The sequence below is a fragment of the Dreissena polymorpha genome, chromosome 13 (assembly GCF_020536995.1).
Source record: "Dreissena polymorpha isolate Duluth1 chromosome 13, UMN_Dpol_1.0, whole genome shotgun sequence".
Classification (NCBI taxonomy): Eukaryota; Metazoa; Mollusca; class Bivalvia; order Myida; family Dreissenidae; genus Dreissena; species Dreissena polymorpha.
The window spans coordinates 29,496,879-29,521,044 of NC_068367.1; positions in this window are offsets into that span (position 1 = coordinate 29,496,879).

Consider the following 24,166-nt stretch of genomic DNA (forward strand, 5'->3'; position numbering starts at 1 on the left):
AACCAACTAACGGATAAACGGACGGAGCGACGATGGAACGCACCAACAAACGAACGCACAAACCAATCAACGACCGAACAAACCAGCCTGACAGCCAGCTAGCAAGCCGACCGACCGACCAAACATCCCACCAACCAAACAAAAAAAAACATTTAATCAACACATTTATAAAACAACCAATTAACAAATCACCCAGCAAATCAGCCATCAAAGAAACCAACCGCCAAGCCAAACATCTGAGCATCCCCCACCGATAAACCAATCGACTGACTTATTGAAAAAAATAATAAACAAACCAATCAACGTACAACTGACCGTCCATTTCACATCATTATTACTACTATATACATTCAGTATAATTTATACATGGTTTTCTGTAAATATTAACACGAACAAATATGCTTGCAACACTAACATATAACCACACTTTGCTTCTATGTGTTTGTACTTTTATTCCCATGGTGTTTCCACACCATTTGAAATGCCGTAAGGCGTAACCAGTGCCTGAAAATGTAATCATCGTCAATACTTTGCGTAAAGTACGCGAGAAACAACGTTAAGCGATATTACTACTAGAGTGACACAACCTTCAACAGCAGCAATCTCATGATGGACATCAGCAGCAACAGCAGCTGTGACAAGGACGGTAGAAGCATCATCATCAGAAGCCACTACCAGAAGCAAAATCGTCAACTTCATGAGAAGTCCCATATTACGTCAGCAATATATTTAGAAGCTTATGTATCATCATAACAATCATAACCTTCATCTATGCCATCGCAGTACTTATGGTGATGATGATCAGATTATGGATGATTATGATGATGACAGAAACAACACGACGTGACCACACTACAAAAATAACACACAAACACACTATATATGCTAGGAATCTTTGCCACCGCAGTATTTATGGTGATGATTATCATGATGATGACAGAAACAACACGACATGACCTCAATAACAAACACAACACACACACATTATGCTTGGATAAGTTTATTAATATTCCGCATATGCGTCTCACAGGAAAAACGGGTCTAATGCGTGTGCGAAAGTTCCGTCCCAGATTAGCCTGTTCAGTTCGATCAGGCTAATCAGGGAGATCATTCCCGCGTTTTAGGAAATGTCATGTTAAATGAAGTCTCATCGAAACGAAAATCCAGTCTCAGCGGAAGGAGTCGTCCCAGATTGGACTAATCTTGGGCGTCATTGTTCGCACATGCATGAAACCCGTGGTCCAAATATTTCTCTCATGAAGGATTTGTTTAATGTTTACATCAGCCAATTTAACAGTCAGATCGACCGAATTGTTCCAAATGTTGTTGGCCCCATCAACATTCCACAATTTGTGCATCAGTTGCTCCGAGAACTGCACGCCAGCATTTCTTATACACGTAAACGACAATTCATTGTGCGGGAAATATTCTCTCAGCAAGCAGATTAGTATCAAATGCGCGCGATTCACGCCTGTGACCAATTGTCTATCACAAGGAATGCATGTGCAAACCAAAACCCAAATTTCCATGCAGCACTGTATTATATGGATTGCCAGCACATTTTCTGCGCATTTTTCTCCACTCGAAATTTATGTGAACAGATGCAAAATGAGCGTTAATTAAATGTAATTGCGTCTGTGACGAGACACACGTTTTATTGGTGATATTCAAAAAACAGCACAACTGAGTCAGACAGCAAGGAAGTATTTGAAACAACGCCCCTTTTTTGCGTTGGAGAAATCTTGTAGTTTGTTTTGGATTTGATTGTATACCTAAAGCAATTTTCGGGTCTTTGTTTTTGTTTGTTTTCATCATTTACCAATCATCTTAAAACTCCGTGATCAAACACATCGTGGAAGGTTGTGCTGTCGTTATACAATGAAAAATACAATTGTATGCAGATATAGACTACTATTTATTTATATAAAAACAGTGTACATAAAAATGAATGTTTAATTCACAACGTCATTGAAACTGTCTAGCATCATTTTAAGTTTCAGTACGACTGCTGCAGACGACAGACGGACGACAATAACGCCCACGTGGCGACATCATTTGCCAACCAGAACACCATATTAAACGACTGCATAATAAGCTGAAATGTGGTAGCAGCAGTACGGCAATGCCGAAAATAAATTATATGTAGATTAAAATACTGTAAACACCATTTAAAGTTTTGCAATGCAATTTTTGATGAAAGGTTTGTTCGTGCTGCGTGGCGCTGTAACCCAGTCTTTGCTTTATCAAGACGGGAACACAAATTCCATCTTTATTACTTACTATATTTATTGTGCGTAACATGAGTTATGCTACGGCAGAACATAGAAAATACGCAAAACATTGACTCGCCGCGACAAAAAGAGCATCAAAGAGCCAAACTAAATTAACATCATTTATTTTCCGATGGAAACGACCATACCAACTACTATTCAATAAGTACATCAACGAACTGTGACGACTATAACGGCGACGAGAAAAAAATACTTTAAGTGACTTTGACGCTAATAAAGAAATCCGGCATTGACGTTACCAACATTCATGAATTTTGGGCGGTAAACAATTCCTAAGTCTATCATGAGTAATCTTGCAGTTGAGACGTGAAAGAGGTTTCTGTGATAAAAGCTGGATTGGTCATTGTCGGCTCGGGCACTACTTAAATGTACCCCGGGTACTAGTAAGAATACTTAAATGTACCCCGGGCACTGAAAATATACTAACACGTTCCCGGCAAATTTAGACTATATCCGAGTTTTATACACGCCCGAAATGCGATGGCGTAAAACGCGCTATGGAATACGAAACAAAATTTTATTTGAACAAAACCTGCCTTAACATGCTTTTTGAATATGAGTTTCGATCTTATAGAGGCCATTTTACAGAATATTTAATATATAAATATGAGCATAATTAATTCGGAAAATAAAATAGCCGACAAAGATTAATTTAACGTTAGAATTCCGGGGTATGCTTCAGTATATTGTCCGTACCCGGCAAGCCAGTGAAACAGTAGGAACACGACGGGGATTAACTTTCCATTCTTTCGTGGAACATTCATGGACTTACCAGAGATAAAAAGGAAAGTCCTGACGTTGTAAATATTTTAAAACAGATATTTATTTTCTTTACGAATCATGGTGCGATTCGAATAGTAATATAAATTTAAACGGATACATTTCACATAATTTTCACCGTAAATTTCAGAATAGAAGAGCCCGTAGAAACAGTGGGGGAATTGTTTTATATTATAAAGAGCAATTAAGAAATGGAATACAAATAATTAAAAATCATTTTGATACAATCATATGGCTTAAACTTGATCATTTATTTTTTAATACCCAGAACGATATTTATGTATGTGGAGTCTATATCTGGAGAGAAGATTCACCAATGTACAACAGTATTAATGTCGATTTATTTGATATTTTAGAAAATGATTTGTTTATGTATGATAGCTTAGGTAGTGTTTTTATTTGTGGCGATTTAAACAGTAGAGTCGGTCAGAAGAGTGATTATATTATAATTGACAAGTTAAATGATTGTTGTGATTGTCCTGATTATGTTTTCGATAGCACACCTGCACGGGCCTCCAATGACAGGTCACATAATAACCACGGGATAAAATTGTTAGATCTTTGTAAAGGTACATGTTACCGATTTATTAACGGTCGTATAGGTAAAACTGACCAATATACATTTTTGTCTAATAATGGTTGCTCAGTCATTGATTACTTGTTAACAAAAGAATGTAATTTCTCCCAGATTAAATCATTTACAATATGTCCTTTCAATGAATGGAGTAATCAGGCTCCACTGCATTTTTCGCTGAACTGTCATAACATTCCTCGTGGTGGTTCATACTATTCAGAGATTAGGTATAAATGGGATTCTACGTTTAGAGAGCAGTTTCGCTCACGAATTATTTCTCGATTGCCTTTGTTTAATATATAGCATTGTTAATACCACAGATAATTTAAGCAGGGATTCGGTGAACAATATGTTACTTTTATTTACAAACAGTATTCGTGATATAGCTGACCCTTTGTTTTCGAAAGAGTGTATTTTTAAAATAATGTTGCCTTCGAAAATTATTCTAGTACAAATAAGGAGTGGTTTGACAGTGAATGCATAGATGCCCGTAATTTATATTTACATGCACTTCGATGCTTCAACACTGATAAAACGAACAGTAACAGAATATTTTTTATGTGAGAAAAAACAAGTGTATAAAAATATTGTCAGAAAGAAAATATGTTGCGATTACAAACGAAGAATGGATAAAATTACAGAATTAAGGAAAAGTAAACCTAGGGAATTTTGGAAATATTTAAGTAAAAAACCAATAGAACTAATAATATACCGTTAGCGGAATTTACAGATTATTTTTCGAATATTAGCTCGGGTAATATGGGTGCATCGAATTTAGAAGCGGAAAGTTTTAATTGTTGTAATGATTTTAATTTTCCTTATAATGTATATCCTAAATTAGATGAACCGATAACGGTACATGACATAACAACTGCTGTAAAATCACTTAAACGATTTAAAGCTTATGGAAGTGATAACATTTTAAATGAATATTTTATAGAATCTATTGACATCCTGTCATCTCATTTATGTGATTTATTTAACAATATACTAAATTCCGGTTATTTTACGGACCAGTGGACGGAAGGTAATATTATCCCCCTTGATAAAAAAGGTTCCAAATCCGATGTTAATAATTATAGAGGAATTACGTTAGTGAGCTGTTTGTCAAAATTATTCACGACTGTTTTAAATAAACGTGTTGAAAATATTTGTACAAAACTTAACATCATTTCGGACGCCCAATTCGGATTTCGAAAAGGACGATCCACTACTGACGCAATATTTATTTTATATTCTTTGATAACTCATTATGTATTTGAAAACAAACGTTTGTATCTTCATATCTTCATTTTCTTCATTTTCAGATTACTTTAGCTATGCTGTTTGCTTGCGTCAAGGAGAAGTTATGTCCCCTTTGTTGTTTTCTATATTTGTAGAAGACCTTGAGCTGTTTTTGCAAAATAATATTGATTCCGGTTTGCAACTAGATAACATTGTTTTTATTTTATTACTTTTTGCAGACGACATGGCCATTGTGGGTAAATCACCAGAGGAAATCCAGAACCATTTAGATAATTTATATACTTATTGTAATACATGGGGACTAAAAGTTAATATTGATAAGACAAAGATAATGGTTTTTCGAAAAAGAGGCGGATTATTGCCAAATGAAAAGTGGACATACAATGGCCATGCTATAGAAACTGTAAATGATTTTAATTATCTAGGTGTTGTTTTTAATTATACATGTAGTTTTAATTTAAATCAAGAACATTTAGTTGGCAAAGCTCTTAAAGCATTGAATACATTGTTTTGTAAATGTCAAGATTTTGATCTAAAGCCAAAATTCTATGTCAGTTTTTTGACGCATTCATTGGGTCTATTTTAGGTTATTCAGCAGAAGTTTGGGGTTTTACGAAATCCAAGGAATTGGAAAGGATACATCTGAAATTCTGTAAAAGGTTTTTAAGAGTTAAAACTAATACCTGTAATGCATGTGTTTATGGTGAGTTAGGAAGATATCCTCTCTTTATACATAGATACATACGAATCGTACACTATTGGTTAACAATTGCAGCCTCTGATAAAATAATTATCAAAACTGTATATAACTTGGAGTTTCAGATTACGCCAGAGGCTGTCGAAATTGGATTTATAACAACAAACAATTATTGGATGATTACGGATTCAGTTATGTTTTTAACAGCGTTCATGATATCGATGTTAAATTTTTTAAACCCATTCTAAAATCCAGAACTATTGATTCATATAAACAAAATTGGCAACGTTCACTAGAAGATAGTTCAATGTTAGATATTTATAGAACATTTAAGTCAAATCTTGAATATGAGACTTACCTAGACTAAGTTCCAAAAAAATTAAGGTTGTATTTATGCCGATTAAGATTATCTGTTCACCCCTTACGTATACAGACTGGTAGATATAATGGAAACAATATTGCTAGACAAGAACGATATTGTCTTTGTTGTAATGCCACGGATATTGAGGACGAATTTCATTTTGTATGTATTTGTTCAACATTTGTTGATATAAGAAAGAAATACATTAAAAAATATTACTATAATAATCCATCTGTTATGAAGTATGTACAATTGCTTCAATCAACCAATAGGTCTGAAATAATAAAACTTTGTTTATTTGTTAAGGAATCGTTGAGTATTAGATTGAACTTGTTAAATCGTATAACTTAATTTTCAAATTGTTCATCCTCTGTACTTCTGTATATATTTGTTTTGTAAATATTCATGTTTGTTGACACTTGTTTTCTGCGCATATACATGTTGACATATATCAATACCAACCACATGTGTTGTTGACGATGTACATTGTGCAAGTCGAATAAAATGTCTGTCTGTCTGTTGGTATGTCTGTCTGGTATATTTTAGTATACTTAAGAGTACCCGGGGTACATTTAAGTAGTTCCCGAGCCGACAATGACCAATCGCGCGTTAGTAGTGTTTGGCTCATATTTGACCATAAGTTATCACATAAATGTGTATGCTACTGTTCATGTTGTTTAAATTATGTAATGAGAAATAGCTGCTCCATCAAAAGTAACCGAAAAACCACTGCAACGAAGAAACAAAAATTCTACTCGTTCAATGGGATGTTAAATACTGCATTTGCAGAAAAAGTAGTGTTGTTGCACAGCTTTATACCAAAATGGAGACAAACGGTTATACAGTGACTCTTTGTCTTCAGATCAAAATAGAACACTTCCTGAGTTATTTCATGTTTTATTAGGGTTAAATTGCGACATTTCGCAGTTTCGCTATTTTATGACATAATTTATTCTTTTAACATGTATCGACTTGATCTACATAATTCTTACATAAAAAGCGCAATGACATTTATAAATCTGGGAAATGCATGATTGTATTCGTAAAATAAATAATGAACAGAGCCATTTTATAACGCTTGGTAAAACACATGACTTGAGAGTTTGATGCCATCATTAGCTGCAAATCCAAATCACAAATTTTCAAAAGTGCGAACTGCGAACTCGTATCTCCAACGATAAAAATTAAACGATATGGCTTTTTTTACCTTAATAATTGTGCTGGCTGAATCACTAGCATGCCACAAGACACGTGTCGTAAAGTATGTTTGTAGCTCAATCTTTGCTCTATATGCTCTACGGAAACATCGGACGAGCAAAAAGTGCATTGTGCACGAATAACGGTACTTTCTGGTTTACTTGCTACTGCTCGGGACATGCGTCAGGTTGTAACGTAATGAACTACTTTGCAGCATTCGCAATGATAAACATGCGAAACTGTGAGAACATGCCAAATCTCTTCGTGAAGTTACGCACAAAAATGCGGGAAAATGCGTGACTGAAATTATAAGTTGCATTAAAAGTAAATACTGTGAAACCATTTATTTTCGACAGCACAAAATTTCGTCATTTTTATAAAAATGACGATTTCGTCAGCACTTAAATTCGCCGATTTCTGATTTTGAATTTAAAAAAAAATGCGTCAGTCAATATCCGATTTGTGTGTAATACATATTCGCGATCAATCGCAGTTGCGAAAATTCGTGGTACGAATGCGGGAACACACTTAAGAATCAGTGCAGGAGGTGGGGCCTGTTTGTCACATGCCAATTAACTAGTCTTTTGTTATCAAGGAACAGCACGGACTCTAGATTACACGGTTATGAAACGGGACCGTTACGCCAAATATCTTGTTGTGTCTAAGTCACGTGACCGTGTCGTAACTATCGATCTTTTATCGAAGCGCCGAGGTTATAAATTTGATGTACCCACTCACGTATTTTGACAAATTATATATCATTAGAAAGCTTACGTAGCGTAGTTTTCAGATATATAAATATATATTAAGTTTTTCTTCTGATTTCGGCAGCCCGGCGAGTTATAACTTTAACTTTTGCAAATAACATACCGTTTTGGAGTTTTAGAATCTAGATTTACGGTTGACATGTTCGTACTTTATACCGATTTGTAGCGTTTATATTTGGAGTTCAGTTTTAAAAATAACATCTTGCTTAGGAGAATAGAATTCTGTATACGATAGAAAAAAAAATTGTTTAAAAACGAAAGTTATTAAGGAATGAAGGCGGGAAAATGTAGCGCGCGTTCCTAACGCACTGAACTGATGCTACGGTCTTGGCGATTATGCTTTTGTTTAGATACCGGCCATTGAATTTCCTTTGCCATGATTATTATATTTTTTATGAAATATATTGAAATATTTTGTTCTAGAGACATATCCATACAGCTAAGTATTAATGAAGCTTAATAAATTTACGATTTCAGCTCTTGATTATAACACAGAAAGGGTGTTAATTTTATGATGAAACAGCGTATACAAATGTATAGCGGACCCTCTTGATATTTTTCGGCTTTGCATACTTCAAATATAATGGGTGTCAAAACATTCATCGTTTGTTGTTTATTATCAAAAAGGTAATTATGTAAAATTGTATGAAAGGTTATTAATCATAAATTATCAATTAAATAAAATTATTTAAAGATTCTTGAAAATCACGGTCAACTGTCTATGCATGTACATGTATATTGAAATATCTTTATAAGTTAACAGAGTTATAAATATATAGAATTCTAAATTAAAACTCTGTATTATTTGTTTTTTTCGGAAAGATTATTTAACCCCGTTGTGGTCAAATGAGAATGCTGTTTTTAAATATGTTGTTCCGTACACTACCATACACTCTTTATAGGACTACGAAATGACGGAGTTTTTTTACCGGTACCCGCTTAATACGTTAAATGTTAAGTATTAGATTTTTTAAATGTTTAAAATGTACATGTATAGGTATTAAGCACTTATAATTATTGTGATTTAGCTGGCTAACATTTATACAGTATTTAGTTTATGGCAATCTGTATGGGCAGATGACTATAAATGTTTTTAATACGCTACATATCTTATAAACGCAAAATTGAGTATTTGGCGTTACATTACTCCAAGAAATGACCACTAATACCACGAGAAGACATGGAGGTATCATAAAAAGTGTAAACTGACCAGACATTGCCACCTGTGGTTAGGGACCAATATACAAGTATAGGTCCCTGCTGTGGCGTATGACACCATAGTGTTATTTAGTATTGGTCGGCACAGTATCTGATCATAACGAGATTATTGGTTTGTGCTGAACACAGGGGCAATAAAACCACAGATCTATCAATAAACAAGATTATTGAGATATCTTTTATTGAACACCGCGATAAAAATGCTCAAACCATGGACTCTAGATTACACGGATAAGAAATATGGCAACATTCTCAGAATCATCACTGCTATATGTGTAATCACCTAACAATTCGTCTAAAAATAATTTATATATTTGAGTTGAAGACGATGTACTGTTGTTTAAGTCTGAATAAACTATCTGTCTGCCTGTCTAAATCCAAGCCGTCATCGTCCCGGTGAAAAAAAATCTGATTTTCAATAGTTGGACATGATGCCCTGATGTCAAAATACGAAATGACCCGCGTAACACGGACCGTGATTGTCAAGAATCTTTAATAAATTGATAATTTAAGGTAAATAACATTTCAAATAATTATACATAATTACCTTGTTGATAATAAACAGCAAACGATGAATGTTTTTGACACCCATTTTATTTCAAGTATGCATGCAAAGCCGAATAATATCGAGAGGGTCCGCTATATACGCTGTTTCGTCATAAATTTTACACCCTTTCTGTGTTATAAACAAGAGCTGAAATCGTTTATTTATTAAGATTCATTTATAATAAGCTTTATTGATATGTTTCGTGAACAAAATACTACAATATATTCCATAAAAAATATAATAAGATGGCAAAAGAAATTCAATGGCCGGTTTCTAAACAAAAGCATAATCGCCAAGACCGTAGCATCAGTTCAGTGCGTTAGGAACGCGCGCTACATTTTCCCGCCTTCATTCCTTAATTACTTTCGTTTTTAAACAAATTTTTTTTCTATCGTATACAGAATTCTATTCTCCTAAGCAAGATGTAATTTTAAAAACTGAACTCCAAATATAAACGCTACAAATTGGTATTAAGTACGAACATGTCAACCGTAAATCTAGATTCTAAAACTCCAAAACGGTATGATATTTGCAAAAGTTAAAGTTATAACTCGCCGGGCTGTCGAAATCAAAAGAAAAACTTAATATATATTGATATATCTGTTTACTACGTAACGTAAGCTTTCTAATGATATATAATTTGTCAAAATCGGCCGAGAAATGAAACTATAATTTAACAAAAGACGTGAGTGGGTACATCAAAATGTATAATCTCGGCGCTTCGCTGTACGCTAATCGTAAAAGATCGATAGCCACAACACGTTAAAACGCGCGGTGGTAAAACATAAAATGTGTATTTCTTGTGTTTAACTCGCTATAAATCCATCAATAACAAAGGGAATATACTAAAAGTTATATTTTTTTGAAAGAGGAATTAATAAGCAACAAGATAACGTATAAACCAATAAAATCGGATGAATATTTTTGCATAAGATTGAATTTACTACAGTAAGGGTCAAATACTCGATTCATCTCCTGTCAATATACACTCCGTGGGAACAGTAATGGACCCTCTTAATGTATGCCATTCAGAAGTTCATTGTTATGATTAGCGGACAAGTGGGATCGAATAACCGTTAACGAGTGTTTGTAACAACGAAGACAATTACCAATTATAGTCTTATTCTATTATTATAATTGCCATACTGATAATAATCGTATGGGTATGTGTTCTAGTTGGTATGATTTTTATTAAAATGCTGTCAATACCGTTTTAAAACTGTTTGTGTTATACGAAAGAGGTTCCAGTTTGTTAAGTGTTTTTTTTTCATATAAAAAGCTTTTTTATTCTGATATCAACATTAAAATTATAAATTCTATGTGTGTGTTCGTCTTAAAAAGTAAACTACCGGTATATAAATCAATAATGTCGATAATTTAAAAATAAATAAATTGATACATATAAAATGGTAATAAGTGTGGTTAAACGCAAACAATCAAACAACAAACAGCAATTAAAATATTCTTTATTAATTTGTGATAAATACGCATGTTGATCACACATCGTCATCTTTCCATTTGGTTTATTGTCTTTCATCGGCATTCGCTGCGTGATGACTAATATGCAACACCCCTGAAAAACACAATGCACCTAATGGGTAATAAAGTTATAAACAATTAACGCTAATGCATAACCATTCTACATAAACGAAGTCAATGCATTCGATACAGCTGTACTGCACACGCGTTTTAAAGAAGTGTAACGTGTCAGTTAAATACCTTGTGTAATCTACATCCCTTTGTGTCAAAACCGGATTAATCTTGATTACGAAACAGCAGTGAATGTGTGCATGGATTATGTTGGAATTAAATGCCTCATGTCTACGGTAAAGTTTTAAAATATTGTTCAACTTAGTGTTTGTTTTTGTTCAAACATAGAGCATGATTGTTCGTTAGGATCTTAAATTCGCCGATCGGTCGACTGACGAAATTTATGAAAATTAATGCCTGACGATTTATAATGGTTTCACAGTAATATAATTATAACGCACGTGTGAGACAAACGTCGGTGACAACAACAAGAACACAAAAAACAACAACATCAACCACCGGATAAATCAATCCCTTGGGTAAACAAGCATTGTCATTCATTCCGGTTCCTTTTCCATAAATATATGCGGTTAAATTTAGTTTATACACTTTTTAAAGAAGTTCATTACACTAAGCAATAATTTCGGTACGAAATGAAATAATACAAATTGCAAACCTATAGTGTGGTTATCTGACCACAAGGTCACGTGACTTACTTTTGGGTCCACCACCTGATGAAGGAGGAATCAATGTTGGTTTTATTTAAGTCGTGAGTGTACATATTAAATATTGTTATTTTTAAAAATGCATGTTAGTTACTGCTTTCGGTTATTTTTTATTGAAAGTTTATAACGTCTTGATTATTTAATATGATATAAAGACCATACTGTCTTCATCATTAAAACAAAAATATCATCATTTTTAGATGTTAGAAACAAAATAATATTTTGCTTAATGTGTTATACTTATTGTGATTGGTTTTACGCACGCAGTAAAAAAGATCTGTAATATTTCGTTTGCAAAGTGTAAAATATCTACACAAATAAAGTGGGCTAGAAAAAATATTTATACAAATGTGAGACCTAATTTAGCTAGTATGCCTAAATAAAGTGATATGGTGCTTAACAACAATGACATTTAAACAAAGTGTCCAGATCTCTGTCAAAACTTCCTTCACAAAATCTGTCTCAGCTTGTTTCAAGAACGCTATTTCAGACTCGAGTAACCATTTGCAGCGTTTCTCAATAAAATAATTAAGATAACCAATGTCTTAGAAATTATTTACATCTTTCCTTATCGCCCTGCTCCAGTGATGATGTACGGACGCAGACAAGCTTGAAAAACATAAATGTTAGTTCAAGGATAGAGTTCTATCGCGCGATCTCGAACACCATTTCTCTTATATGCAAAATGCAGGAGAAAGTAAAAAGTCGTTCTTTTCTTTAATATAAAGAAATTTTTATTTCTTAATGTGGGTATGCACTATTTTCATATGAGTGAAATTGTAATATTTTGATAAAAATATATTACAATAACACAAAATAGGCAAGAAAAAAATAAACATTGAAGACGAATTTCATAAAATGCAGCAAAGACAAATTAACGCCCTGAGCCGATTGTTACGAAGATATTTCTTACATATTTTCATACAATGACCGAAGCATTTGTCTTTTTATTAGGATCGGAGTTCGTTTGTCGTATGAATAGATATCGTTGCAGGAAATTAAAATGATCCTTAAAACTAAATTTAGATTCAAATCGTACATGCAAGATATACATACTGGCAAAATCGACTGTACAAACATTTTCGATTTCAGAATTAAATATCTGGCTTATTTCGCATTTTTCGACACACGTTCTTTTTAACTTTTATTTTAATTTATATGAAAATATATGAATAATAATTTTGTTTACACATTTTATATTAATTCATAAATATTTGAGAAAATTATGCATACCCACTTTAAGGTTGTTGTACCTTAAAAGTAAATCATACTACAAACGGTTATTTACATAAGCGAGTCGTTGGTTGTCCAAATTTCTAATTAGCTTGTCAAATATCGAGATTATATCCATGAGAATTTTGTTGTTGATGTTGGGAACGTAAATGGTAATGATGATGATGAAGGTTGTTTTGGTGATGGTACAGATGTTACTGCTGCTGGCGATAATGATGGCGAGTCATATGACGATCTAAACTAAACACAGATGGAGATACTGACAATTATTATATTTATTATAAGGACTTTGATTGACGTTGATGATGTAGGTGGTGGTCATGATCTTGGTAAGACAGATATTGATGATACACATCAACGATGCAAAGATGTAACTATACATGTATGTACATGTATGTATATATAATATATTTGTCATCACGTTCGTTGTATAGAAAAGATGTTTGATTTTCTGCGCATTGTTATCTTTTAACAATTAAAAAGAACGCCTTCATCTGTTGGCTCAATTTCCCACGCGTCAGAGAACGCTTGACTCATCTTCACTCCTAGAGGCGCGTTTCGCAATGAGAGAGTTAAGAAACGTGATTTATAAAACGCGCGCGTATTTTTTATGGTGATATTAAAATACATACCAGTAATGGTAATCATCCACAACGTCAGCAAAGTTGTATCTCTCTAAATGAAAGATGCCATTTCATGAAGAGGGCACTATCATGTTCATGGGGGATTAAACTGTCTGAGGATGAATGCCTTGATAATTGTTTCGATTGGGCGCCTTGTTTGCAGCTGTCACTTGAAGGGGGAATCCAGGTAGGAGCCAATGATAAGCGAATACAGTTTCTATCATATATTCGGTGCTAAAACAATAATAAAGACAAAAACATCCTACGCAATCATTCCAGACCGCTTAATTGCAAGGTTGCTGTTTCTGCACATACAGCTATTGCAATGGTTTAGTGGCAGCAGAAAACATATGTCAATAAGAAAACATTTATTTTATTTGCGATAGTATCAATATCCCTACATTCCGCCTTGCAAAGTTGTTGTGGTCCCGTGCCAAATGATTTACGTTTATTCCTTTGTCTCGTTAATAGCACCACTTGCCACACCACTAGTCTACATGTACACATCGCCGGCTGGATTAAACTACTCGGTAATTTGAATATAATTTAGTCAGGAACTGAAGCAATCAGAAAGAGATATATGTTATTACCTTCTCGTGTAATGACTTAATCAGACATTGCTTAGCATTAACGTGGGAACTGGGTGGATCTGAAATGTGCAGACTGTTTGTGATTAAATAGTGGCATAAATTATAAAACATAATAAGTCGATTTAACGTTTGTGCTCGTACTGTGTATAGATACAATTATTAGGTTTACCCACATTGATCTTGCTGCTGATACGATATTCTACAAATTAATGTTATAAGATTGGTATAGATGTAATAACATATTACATGTTATTATTTATAAATGCATGTAACTGGTATGTACACTTATTTAGATTATTAGAAAGTTCACATATTACTATGTATTCCGGTAAATACTAAATGACTATATTCACCCGATTCATATGTGCACGTCATGGTCGTTTACCAGCGTGTATCAAGTAAGCATTCGACATGAATGACTAAATATGATTGCATGGTTTCCTTATTTGCGCTGGCTTTCGATATGCGTGTACGGTATTAAGTGCTATTTATCTGAATCTACTTATAAAATCTGTCCCAATACTTTATGTAACAGGTTTCCTTTTTAAGCACCGGTATACAGAGGGCCAGATAAGATGCGTATTTGCGTAAAATACGCATGACAAAACAGAAAATACGCATGACTTAAAATTTTGATGAGTAAAAAAACTCCTGACTAAATTCGGATTACGCATCGTCTGCTATTTCAATGCGTATTAGCCGTTTATACATTCATATAAATTCATGTAAACATGACTGGTTTCCGTCATTGTGTCCACACCGGTAAAAACGTAGTGACATCACCATCTATTTATAGAATGTGGTTCCAAGCCTAATTTACTCCTCAGTCAGAACGGTAACATTTCATGTTGGCCCACGATAAAGGCCGATTTTGACACAACGGGCTCCTCGCTGCATTGTTGATAATCGATATACGCTTATGGTGAAAACACTTGACAACACATTAGATAAAACCCGAATCGCCCTACTTCAAGCATATAACAGTTCATCTCTTGTGTGGCACTTTTGAAAACCTTTTACCTCCATGCACTTTATAAATGGCGCTAAAATACACATATAATACAATTAATGGCTGCTTATAAGCCAAGAGCAAAAACATTCAGAAAAACTGTTAAATAAAACAAAAGTGCTTGCTTTCTTGTGTACAAGAATGCTTGTTATAGCGAGTTAACATAACATGTACAATTTATTATTAGTTGTATTGTATGTATGTATTTATTTTGACCTTGCGGTCAAGGATAACCCATGAAAGTGCAAGCACTTATTTCCAATGGGGTCCTTTGGTTTTGCTGAAGAGACAACAAGCAGAAGAGACAGTATTGGGATACAAGGAATCCGGGTGCGATACCCTAGCTCTTTGCGAATAGATACCTTGGTTCTTTTACGTGCTCAGTGTATAGCACCGATACACGTGAGAATTACCTGGGTTGCATACCAGTACATCTCTAGTTGGGTGGGAAACACTTGAAGCATTTCTGAAATGTCCAGTGCCCCGACCGGGATTTGAACCGGGGACCTCTGGAATTGTAGACCAGAGTGTTACCGCTCGACCACCGCACCACCGATGTTCCTTTGAACAGTTATGATCCTTTGAACATAAATACTCCTTAAAATTATCGCATTTTGATTTTTACTCCTCAATTAAAAATTTCATGCGTGAAATACCCCTCGGCTGAAAAAATTATCTGGAGCTCTGCCGGTATATATGGATATATTATCATTTATGTACTTATATAATGTGAAGATTGCGTAATTGTATTCACATTTATGATACATGTGTTGGCAGACTTTATTATTCAATTCATCATCAACTTTTCATTTTGTTTCACAGGCAATCTTAAAATATGTTTTGCCTTTGTTATAACCATTTAAGCAAGACTTTAAACCATTTGTATATTCATTTACGCACGACCAAAAGCTAAGTAGCGGTAGATTGACGCTAAAACGGAGGAAATCAAGGGGACAATATTGAAACGATGAACAAGAAATTAAAAATACCCCCTCCCCCATGGTTTATTGCATTTATTGTTTATGGATAAATTGATGTAGTTTGTAATCACACTCGGTGAAAATATGGTCTTATAAATATGTGTCAACCATGCACGATGACGATGATTCAACGATTTTTTAGTTTAAACATTTAAAAAATAATAATCACATGTACAGTTGACACAAATACAGAATATACATATAAATTCATCTATTTTGAAATTAATGGTCTTTCCCTGTTTTGCTTATCACATTATATGTTTGTGACGATAACGTGATTTTGTTTTGAAAGCTATATGTTTTATAATAAAAAGCACTTTTGTCATTAGAAAAAGATATGCCTAAGTAAAACAATGAAAAAACAATCATGATGAGAAAATAACTGGAAATCAGACTCTTTTACATTCAGTACATACTTAAGATAGTGACGTCCTGTCCGTAAAGGTAAAAACTAACTTTGTTCTGCAACAACATTATGAAAAACGCTTTGTCGTCTTTATGAATATCTGAACAGTTTTAAATATGAAGCAGTTGGTTCCGTTATCAAACATGTTATTACCAAACAGTATTGTATCAAAATTTAGGTTCTATTGCATGCAGGGTTTCGAAAAAAGTTCCACGTTGCACAGAAAAACTTGAACAAATGAAGAAGAAGTGATACACAGATTCAACTTCTCCACAAACACATAAAGGTGAAGGTTTAAGGTGATTGGTAAACACGGGCAATTTCAAGTCGCTACAGTAATGCCTTAGTCGAAGAACAGTCACTGGTAGCAAATTTCTTAAGTAATCTGGGCATAAACCATTGTATTTTTTGTACAGTATTATATTGTAATAATCTGAGATACTTCCTACGTTCGGCTAAACTGTGCCAGTTTATTTCTGAATACAAGTTAGATAAACAAAAATGCAATACGTGGGAGCTTCAATCAAGTGTCACCAGCGACACTACTGTTAAGATACAGCTCTCCTGAGGTTGGTCATTTCATTAGATTGAGAACTCTAGTTCGCATATCACTGGAACTTGCTTTATAGTAAGCTTTACTGTTCTATCACCGCTTAATATGCTATGTTGATATGAAAATCAACAACGGCAAAGTGCAAGAATAACTTGCAAATTGTTGGAAATATTTTCTAGAGTGTTCGTTTATTTGTTTTGAGTACTCGTTGCCCATGCGTACTTTTGCTTGTTAGATAAATTCGCACTCACAAACAACTGCACCACCACCAACACCGCTATTACTAATTCCTCTACTACTGCTGCTGCTACTACTAATCCCATCAATATAACTTCAGCAATTATTGTTATTTCTAGCAAAACCACTGCCACCAGCATCACTGTCATAACAGACACCGCTGTAACCATCGACGCCGCCTCCAACTCCACCACCGCCATCCACCACCATAACACGTCACATCAAAATAACAAACAACAATAAAACAAACAACTCAGCGTATTTGATTTTTAAAACTGATTTCAAAGCCAAACCTTCATCGCAATCATTCAAGACCGCGTGATTGTAACTTTGCTGTTTCTGCAGCATTAGCTACTGCAAAGGTTTTGTGGCAACATAAATAATATTTATCAATTTGAAAAATATATATATAAATCTCTCTTCTGTGAGATATAATTGATTTCCACATAATCCGTCTTGAGTGTATCTGTGCCAAGTGATTTCAGCTCCAACTTCTCGCTCGTTAACAGCCCCAGCCTTAGCACTAGCCACACCTATAGCATAATCAAACAAATCGCTTCCGGGATTAAAATACTCGGTAATTGTCTCATAATTTAGGCGGGAACACAAGATGTCAGAAAGGAATATATGTTATTGCCATCTCTAGTGATGACTTCATCGGACATTGCACTGAAATTATTCATAAACTGGTTGGGTCGGGAATAGTGAACTTTGTTTAGGTAGAATAGTGATAACACGTTACTATTATACATGTAGATTCATAACGATGTTTTGTTTTTAAAGCAATCAGTGGACCTAAATTTTATAAATACATGATTTTTTATTTATTGATATTGAATTAATGTTAATACCTTTTTTGTATATTCGGCGACTCATATTGAAAATCATTATAAATTATAAGTTAAGTAAAATTGTTCAGAGCTACTGTCACTATTTATTTCGGCTTGAACGCACCGTATCAGGGCCTCTGAAATATATTTCATTCACTTATAAGACCAAATTGTTATATTGTGATGCAACTTTCCATCTCTACAATATAACTATAAAGAGTACAAAGCACATTTTTTTTAGAACGCTATCAACGAAATTCTGAGAGAGCGATAAAAGATAGATACAATTTGATTGCAAATCTTTTAGTGTGCTTGTTACTGCAATAGGCAATCACATCCTGTCGGCATATTGCACTCTGCCAGCATACCACATGCTGCTGACGTCAGACCATATTTATCGTTCCAAAACAATCACATTGAAGTAAATGTAAAAAAGCGTAAGTGCATTTTGTTAGGAAAGAAAACTGAATTTATGTTTTTGATGATATATGTTTTTTTATTCGGTAAACATTTTTTGGTTGGTCATAATGCGAACAATCGATAATGCTAAAAAACCAGAATAGTGTGTAAAAGTAACTTATAGGAGCCTGGTTACCAATGAGGCCTTTTTCGCAACTTTTTGTGTTAATATATATTGAACTGAAATTAACTAATTATTAAAATAATGCCAGCATTTAAAATTGCCATAGTGCAAAGAAAAGAAGATGCTCCCAAAATTGGGAAAGTATTTTTCATTCTAAATCACGATTTAAATCACTAGTTTCATCTAAAGTATGCAATATTATTTTAATAACAAGATACTTGTTGAATGTGAAGTAATCGATGACTCTAGTCATGTGATGTAAACAAATCGCATTATACGGGCGTGTTTGAAACTACAGATTCAATCGTTGTAGAGAATTACTTACTCCGTTTCACTTACATTCATATTTCTCTTGCACAAAGAATAAAGGTACATGATACTGTAATATTTATTGCAGTTATAAAACTATGTTTGGCATTATGTGATCATTATGTATTAGCCTCTCACATATGACACTCTCACGAAAACAGTTTATTTCCTGTATATTTAAATTGATCTTTGTTCGAAATGATATATTTTATATTTACTTCAAACGCATGCTGCTATTGTATATGTATGCTTATGACGATAAGCTTCATATCATAAATTGTTAATTTATTTTTATTCTGTAACAAACAGTCTATACATTCAAATGCATGCAACTAATGTACATTATGTTACGTTCGCCCACATCAGTACACGGGGTTCGTTCTTCAAAGTATGTGTATCTTTGGTACACCACTCATGAATTCTGTGTTGTTGTTCCGTGACTGAATCCATAAATTCTGAAACTGTGTGGGGTAGTAAAATCACATTGGCGAACGCCACTGTGGAAGATTCGTTAAACCATGTATCATTATTTGTTAAAACATGAACGCATATTTTTAATGCTTTTGTTTGAACTATCAATGCGAACATGTATTTAAAACATAATATCTAGGAAAAGAAGCAACGAACAAATACAAATATATTGACCAATGATAATGGCAAGAAATATTTTTTAATTGATAGTTGTTTATCTACAAAAAACGAATAGGTGTATTGTTCAAATGTGAAGGAATGAAGTTACGATATTGTTTTTCTGCCAACAATCAGCAATAATACGAATATTACAGCGATTTTAACATAATGTACTAAGCTATTCTTGAAAGGGAACTTCTTTTGTGTGCTTTATTTGGTGCTTGAACAACGAAAATTTCGTTAAAACCGACAAATATCAAAACGATGTTATTGTAGGCATAGGCCATTTGTCCAGAATGTGGAAATTACAAATAATATGAAAAGCTACATACACATGCATATTTTCTAATAGGTGCGGTGTGTAAATGTACACTTAAAACAAGGGTTTCTGCAATATGTCTGTACTGGAGTGTTTATTGATTGAGTTACAAAAATCAAATTGTTTGGAAGCTTGTCAATTACCACGTGGATAGGAGCTATAAACATCTTTTAAGAGATAAGCATTTTCCTATTTTTTACTGGCCATACTATTGTCTACGGGACCGGTAATTGAAACAGACCACGACTGATTAAAACAAGTGAACCGGGTTTAAGATATGCTAATAGTGCTCTTCCAGAACGAGCGATAAGTACAGAAGCATTCCGAATGACGTAAATCACGTTCCCAAGAAAGAAGATACCGTTGAGCGCTCACGGTAAGTGTATATAAACGAACTATTCAAGGCGATTTTGAGTTAAGAACCCGGTTGGACATAATGCATGCAGTTAAATAAATATTGGTGTCTTGAGATACTGACACAATGACCATAAAGATGAAACTGAACGCGATACTTCCGTCCCATAAAATGCGTTCACGATTATTTTATAAGAAGAATGAAACAAAGTTTGCGCATGCAAAGGGTTCCAGAAAATTTTCAAGCAGTTAAATGAAATTCAATATGCTAGTGTTAAATAGGTTTGGCGTTATTGTGTTGTTATTTTTGTTTGTTTGATGTTAACTTAATTTGGCACAGGTGATCATCGACCTTGGTGACCCTTCTTTGAAAGGTTCAACGGATTTCTTTACTATTTCATGTTAACGAATGTCTGCATTTTTGTTTAAAGACCGTTTCAACGTTTAAGCACAAGCTTGGCTTGCTGTAAAATTGCACTTACAAAATTACACATCGTTTGCGATCGCAAACATATCCAGGTATAGCACAAGGTAGAAACTATTCAATAAGAAGTACTAGTATATGCAAATTTATTTAACCATTTTTGAGAAGGCGTCTGGATCCTTTGGATTGGGAAAAGTATCTTCGTTTTTGCTAAAATTGGGAAAAAGGTGCATTTAATTTTTGCTAACATATACTTTCAAATTGAGAATAAGGGTTTTCAATATTATGTGTAGACCTGCATACGGGGCATTGGCTCAATGTATTTTATTTACATTTTTAATCTTCATGTCAGGCAGTCATTTGTGAAAAAAATGTATACTTTGTACATTTGGAATTGCCGAATAACGGGGACAAATTTGATAAAAAAAACATAAACAAACAAAACCCAACACTTATACGAGTTTATTATGTTTTTGGGATACATAATACTTGTATATATACTTGAAATGAACAGCGTGCTATTTGAGCCTTTGTGGACCCTTTGGAAAAAACAAACAGTTTTCGCGATATTTTCGTATTACCTTACATGTCGTTATATTTCCTTATTATTTTCCATTTTTTAAAGTTATCTTAGTTTTAGTCAAATAATAATGTTTTGATCTGTTAAATTCTGTTCATTTAGGTTTAATTAGCTCGGTATCTTAAAGTAGTAGTCTATTTATATAAAAAATGCATTAACCGCGATTGACCGCCGCAGAAACCTGATAATTGCCTACAGATATCACTTTACATCAAGCATTGTATTTTCAACAAATCACATAATTTTAACAACTTTGAACAATAGGATCTCTATTTTCTAACAATTTTGAATATTTAAGTCTTATTTTTTGATACATGACTTTTTTATCTTTCATACTTTCTGTGATATTTATGACATTGAATGATAGTAATGGGTTTTATATTATGCTTGCTGGTGGTAGAGAAATATCAGTGAATTAAAGCTGATAATTCACTGTTTTTAACAGTGGAAAATAACAGTTAACATTATCGATAATTTTCACTGTTTATCTGTGAAATTACTTCATTTTTTCGACGAAATGACGTCATTTTTCCAGCAAATTTTCCAGTTGTATTATTCTACAATGTTAATAAACAGTGAAAAAGCATACAATAAACAAAAAATTTGTTGGATTCGGTGAAATATCGATTTTAATGCACTCGTGATCATTGAAAAAATATTTTTTCACACGTGGCCTAGCGACTCGTGAGAGTAATATTTTATATGATCACTCGTGAATTAAAATCGATATTCCACCGAACCAAACACATATCGTTTATGCAGATATTTTCAGTGTCAATAGAAAGGTCGACCTACCAAAAAGCCCAGATTAACATGACGACAATTCTAACTGACATGGGTGCCTCTATTATTGGTATTTAAAATGCATTAACCGTCTGTGTTGTTCACCTGTTATGTGCATTTTTGATGCAAGCTTCTGTTCTCTCTGGAATCCCCTTTGTACCGGAAACTCCGCTGTTTATCTAGCGTTTTCTTTCGATAGGTTATTGCTGGATTGTGCCTATTAAGGAGTCATTGATCGCAGATCTTTAAATTAGTTTCATTGTTAGCAGTCAACAAGAATAATGATAAGTGAAATAGAAAGGTTAGATTTTTTTTGTTCTCTATACGTTTTGAGCATACGTCTTGGTCTGTAATCTTAAGGTGTTACATAACTGTATATAATATATTTACTTTTTACTTTTGAGTTCAGTGCCCAAAATTGTATTTGTGCATGTACAACTTGCTAAAAAAAATTAACAATTGATCGTTCTGTCTTGAATTTGATTATGTTTACAAATGGTTTTCAAACTGCATTGCATGTTGAGGGGCATGTTAGACACGTTATCGAAGTTCCAAAATTTTTACGCCGAATGTCATGTTGTATGTTGCGACATTTACTTCGTTTAAGACGTAAGCTCTAGTCTGTCCCTGCCATTCGAAGTATATTGAATACACGCCACTAGACCTACACCACGCAGAAAAAAAACACAAAAACAAACAATCTACGTTTGACCAACACGTGTTTGGGTCTATTGCCAAAATCGAGAGTACACAGTGCATAACAACACCGGTGCATTTTATTCTATCCGAGCTCTCAATGAACCCATTGCGGTCTTGGGCTTTAAACATGCTTGCGTTAACAAGTGAACTTGCCAAGAACCGAGCATTGGTTTCCCCATGAATAGCAAATGCCTTAATTAACACAAAGTCACCGGTTTTCGCACGCACCTTACGCACCCACCTTTGCTGTTCTTGCGTGTAGTACAAACGTATAAACTCGGCTTCTTGGTTATTCTGGTGTTAAAAGCATCTTTAGTGTCCTTGCATGATGGCAAACAATTATTGGCAGTTTATTAACATCTTTTCTAAACACACAAGAGTAAATGAACTTTTCAGGTGCTAATCAGTTGTATTCTCCCCGGTTAATTGAGTTCTTGTCGATCTTTTAATGTTCAGGTGTTGAACTACGTTTGGTATATTTTGTGTTTGAACCCCCATTGAAGAGTGGATGGTGATTATATTTAAGTGCCAATAAAACTCGCATTGATCCGATAATGTGCCTTTATTCTCCTTAGGGTTAAAGCAGTTCGTTTCGCGGAAAATAACAACTTCTGATGTTATTGAGAGATGTATAATTGTTTATCGACTCATACTTCTTTCTTCATATTTCATGGTTTTATAATCAAATATTATACATATTTACTAGTATCATCAACCGTTGGTTTTACACAAAACGGACAATCTAATTATATAAAACATACCAATCCACACAAATATGTTTTCCTTTAGCTATCAGAGATCATACTGGATTGATTTTTTTCGAATAAACGACCATGCTGTATCACACAACACTGGTGAATTTCATATGTGCAAGGTACACTTTTTAAGCAAACAGCAATTGCCCGAACATCGTTTTTTGACTGTTGGCGTAAACAAATTCAATTGAAAGACCTGACTATTAGTGCATTCATTTGTTTGCAATTTTCGTGTATATTACCAAAGGTTCACCTAATGTACACTCGTGATAAAAACGACACGCGTTGATGATTTATATTTATAGTTCTGATTAGATCGTCTTAAGTAAAACTTAAT